The sequence below is a fragment of the Protomyctophum bolini genome (assembly GCF_963924005.1).
Source record: "Protomyctophum bolini genome assembly, chromosome: 15".
NCBI lineage: Eukaryota > Metazoa > Chordata > Actinopteri > Myctophiformes > Myctophidae > Protomyctophum > Protomyctophum bolini.
Window position 1 is genome coordinate 17,249,546 of NC_137876.1, and position 5,350 is coordinate 17,254,895.

The following is a 5,350-nucleotide window of genomic DNA, read 5'->3' on the forward strand; positions in this document are numbered from 1 at the left end:
TTGCACAGAGAACAGCTGTTATACAAGCTCACATCGCGTAGCATATGCCACTGTTGTGAGTGTAGAGGTCTGCGTGCACGACATCATCGCGGGACTAAGCATAAATTATACTTGATGGGCATCATGGGCTGCAGGTGCGACTGCTGCCGTGATCATGAGCGCTAGCCTGAGCGCACCGGTGTGGTTTTGAGGACTGCTTTGAATTGGCAGAATTGCTATTATTGTTCACACAGAAACCAATGGAATAATGGATTATATATTTCAAGAGTGAGAGAATACAATACAAATCCTAATCATTCATCTGAAAGTTTGAGGGGATTGTTTTACACGTGAGTGCAGCTAGAACATTTCCATTGCATCTTATGAGAGGTGGTGTTCTTGTGCTGCTGGCCTGTGCGCGCATGCTGGTGCTTATCAGTGTGACATCGTCTGTTTACTTTAAGGCATCGGATTCTTGTTTATTTTTCAGTTCCCCTAGCAGCAAGCAACAAACATGCAGGCAGTTACTTAACTTACTTCCGTCAAAATATGAAAGCGTTTGAAATAGACAGCTTTCTAAGGTGTGATTTCTTTGACATATCTTAATACTATCCAATACTTAGAGGGAGGGGGGTGAAATTATGACAGGCATGTTACTGCTGTCAAAATATGACACTTGTGCTTTCTGTGTGATTTGGGGCCCTAAAAATGAATAAAAAATTAATATCAACATCTTTATACTGTCCAATAATTAGATCAAATCCAAAATACCACCGAGCAACTTCCATGGGGTCGGGGCAGTGGGCCCTTAACTGTACATTAAAACATAATTTTAACACTTTCTGTACACTTTTTTGAAAAACACATTTCTCATAGTACCTGGTGAATGGTGATCATGTTTGGGGGGGGGGGAGAATATGGCACTCATCTTTGAGAGAGAGAGGAGAGGAGAAGGGAGCTGAAGTTAGCTGAGGTGAGGGAGGGGAGGGCAGCCCCTTGTCCTAATAGTTTGAGACAGCATTTGCTTTCATCTCTCAGGGGGAATGGCTGACAGAAACGATTCTCGTATCGGCAGCAATCCTCTGCCCTGCCAGAGATGTTAATGAATGGGTCTGGGCCAAAGGGCCAGTGAGACGCTCCAACGTTGAAGCACTGGGCCCTATAGTGGTAAGAGGAGGGACTACAGGCGGACCCGTGGATTCATCCGGCCAGATTCCCGGGTGGGTGGAGCTTCATTTCCATCCACCAGCTGTCACCGGAAGTGCAATGAATACATGGCAGTGAATGGAGCCGGCTGGACCAGCTCATAACAAACATTATTTATGAACAATTGAGACCTTTTGTACAGTAATCACTTCTGGAAAAGAAGACATTAAATCAAATCAAATCAAATCAAATCAAACTTTATTTATACAGCGCATTTACATCGACCAAGGTCGAACCAAAGCGCTTCACATTTGCAAAGCATAATTATAAAATACAAACACAAGCAAACAGAAAAGGGATAAAATAAAGCAATAAATTCAAAGAGAGAGCAAAAAGTAAAATTGAATTGGCAGTCCATAGGAACATAGCTCGTGGGCAGACTTAAATTAAATTGAATTAAAAGCGATAGAGTAAAAATGAGTCTTTAATAAGGATTTAAAAACCGTCAAAGACCGAGCAGCGCGAACATGGAGCGGCAGGGCGTTCCAGAGGTTGGGACCGGCCACGGCGAACGCGCGATCTCCTCTGGTCCTAAATGTTGTGTCAGGCACAATCAGGAGAGACAGATTGGCCGATCTCAGGGCTCTTGCTGGTACATAGGGAGTGATCAATTCAGCTAAATATGGAGGGGACAGGTCATTTTGGGCTTTAAAAACAAACACTAAAATCTTAAAATCAATTCTAAAGCGGACAGGGAGCCAGTGGAGGGAGGCGAGGACTGGGGTGATATGGTGCCGCCTATTTGTATTAGTGAGGAGGCGAGCGGCGGCATTCTGGACGAGCTGAAGACGCCTAATAGCCGACTGATCGATGCCTGCATATAGAGCATTGCAGTAATCCAGTCGAGAGGAAATAAAGGCATGGATGACTCTCTCGAGATCAGAACGGGGCAGATAGGCCTTTGCCCTAGCAAGAAGCCTGAGTTGGAAAAAGCAAGCCTTTACGACGGAACTAATATGTTTATCAAATTTTAGATTGTTGTCAAAGGTGACACCAAGGCTCTTAATTGAAGAATGGATATTATCACTGAGGGGACCGAGGGGGGTGATGGATGAGCTGGGGTTGTGGTTGAAAATGATAACTTCAGTCTTGCTTTCATTCAGAGTAAGAAAGTTTGTGTTCATCCAAGATTTGATATCCGAGAGGCACTCCGACAACGGCTGAGCGGGGTCGGTGCTGGTCATATTTAGAGGCAAGTAGAGCTGAATGTCATCTGCATAAAGATGAAATGATAAATTGTGTTTTTTGATGAGTGAGCCTAGTGGGAGTATATAGAGCAGAAAGAGGATGGGACCAAGGATGGAGCCCTGAGGGACGCCACAGGTTAGAGGGGCCACACTGGAGTTAAAATCACCTAGTCTAACTTTAAAACAACGATCGGTGAGGTAGGACCTGAACCATAAAAGAGCGGTGCCAGAGATGCCCACATGGTGCTCCAATCTGGACAGCAGGATCCGATGATCGACTGTATCAAATGCGGCTGTCAGGTCAAGGAGCACCAGCGCTACAGGGGAGCCTGTATCAGTGGTTAGACGTATGTCATTTAGGACTCTTAAGAGTGCGGTTTCAGTACTATGACCGGATCTGAAGCCGGATTGAAATATGTCATGAATGCCATGAGTGGTTAAAAAAGCTTGCAGCTGGAGGTAGAGGTGGAGGTTTCCAGGGCCTTTGAGAGAAACGGCAGTTGTGAGATTGGCCTAAAATTGGAAAGGGAGGAGGGGTCTAAGTTTGCCTTTTTGAGGAGAGGCTGCACCACGGCTTGTTTGAAAGCAGCCGGGACTGAGCCAGTGCTGAGGCAGGTATTAAAAAGCAGCAAAATACTCGGACCAGCAGTGTCAAAAACATCCTTGAGGAGACTGGAAGGAATGCAATCAGAGGGACTATTAGTAGGGCGCAGGTGCGAGATGACATCAGAGAGTTGGACTAGAGATACAGGGTCAAATTGACTGAGGGTGGCAATGGGAGGGGATAGAGGGGGGGGAGTAAAGGCTGTAGGGGTGTGAGCTGACCTGAGGGTGGAGATTTTAGTAGTGAAGAAGGTGAGGAAATCTTCACAAAGGGCGAGTGAAGGCACAACAGGAGAGGGCTCACGGGGGTTGATGATAGAGTTGAGAACATTGATGATAACACATTATTGTTGCTATTCGATGTGTACACTGTGTAATTTTTATAGAGGTATGGTATCTAAAGATCACAAAGTACCTTTCTGAACGCACCAAGTATCGCGATACTTCCCACCGTTTCCTGTCTGGCAGCCAAAGCTCGTGATACTTGGGAGCCAGAAACGATACCTGCTGCTGTTTAGATCCTCAAATAAAATGATATACTGTGCACTCTGTGCACATCGAAAAGCACCTGTGATATGTCTTCCGTTATTTTCCAGAAGTGTCCATGAAAGTGTCATGGCGCAGCCCAGTCACGTGACCACTTCTCTTCCTTCTCAGAGCTTCCTTGCTCAAAACCCGGAAATGACGCAAAAGACAGCTTCCTTTGGCCGCGCATGGAAGTTCAAGTGTGCCCAGGCTGTATGTAGGCCTACGTGCAAACAGCACTTCCCTTTTATACTTGCTGGGTTCACCGTGTGTCGCTCAAAAAATTGATGTAAATCGGCAGAAAAACAATCACACAAAGAAGAACATTTCAAATAATTTTAATGTCAGTGAAAGTGCTTTTAACACAAATAATAACCCCTAGTCAAGTGCGGTCGGTATGATACAAGAGAACTATAACTTGTAACTTTTATTTATTGTTGTAGAAGAGGCAAACTAATATTGTCTATGCCGTTTGCTTTGATGGAATAATTGATTTAACATGATTTGATTTGGGTGTGTTCTAAATAAAGTGTTTGTGTTGATTATTGTGTAATGTATTTGTAAACTTGAAACATTATTGTAGGCTATACTGTACTCAATTATTCAATCAAAGCAAACAATATTAGTTTGCCTATAGCGCTGTACGTCATTCTCTTGTATTATTTCCCACGAGCCTTTACGAGTGGAAGTAAGGACACACTTTGGCCTTTGAAAGCCCAAGTCGGATAAATATCATTTCCAAAGCCGTCAGCACAAAGTGATTTAGGCCACGGCTAATATAGTAATCCATAGTCTGTTCTTCTTACTGTTATCCATGCAGCCACCACTGTAAACATGCACACTCATCAAGGTTACTCCAGGTTAGAGGCCTATACATACAGTACCTATCGAATGTTTGCGTAAACAAAAGCACAATTATTGTTTAGTCGATTAGGTGTTTATGCAATAACATAATTATATGGCACAATACAAAATTGTATGATATTTTACGTATATGATTTTTTATTATTATTATTATTATGCCGGGCTCCCATGCAGAATTGGGCCCGTTCCGAATTGAACATTCGTAACATTGAGCGTACAGTATAATAGTATATTGGGCCTCAGCGTTTCTTTAGTTTGGGTTGTACAATCATTTCGCAGTTGTTTATATCCCAGTCCGCTTGTTCTTTACTGGCTCTATATTTTGCCTGTGCATTATTTTGACTTCTGTACTACAGATGAATTAAATCAGAGTTGTTCCAAGTTTAAATGTCTACCCTTGACTATTATATTTCCAAGGAGCATATTTATCAATGTAATTGTAAAATGCAGGATCTAAACGGAATCTGCTCATCAGGAATGTTATACTGTTTAAATAAGTTTCAAAGATAGTAATAGCTAGCCGTGCTGTGACCCAAGAAAAAGTGCCTAGAAAAAGATTTCCGTTCCCACGTCTTTGGCACTACTGTTTCAATGCATTTTTGCATAGACAATACCCTTCTGGACAGTATTTTGTCACAAGCCAGATACAAGTGTATAACTAAAAAACGAAAATCGTATGCTTTTGCTTATAAAATGTGTTCTATTGATTTTGGCAACACAAAATATTTCTCAAATGTCATAAATACATATACCAAACATCTGAAACAAGTATTGGTGCCATAGTTTACTCATATGTGAATTTAGATCATGAAATGTAGCAAATGTAAAAAAAAAAACCACTTCACCTTAAGTAATTGGCACCCAGCACAATGAAGCATAAACATTGGAAATTTAGCCAAAAGCGTATGTTTCGTATAAAAAAATGTCTCAACCTACATGACTGATAATCTATCAAAATGTTACCAGAGCCTATAGGAATAATGCAC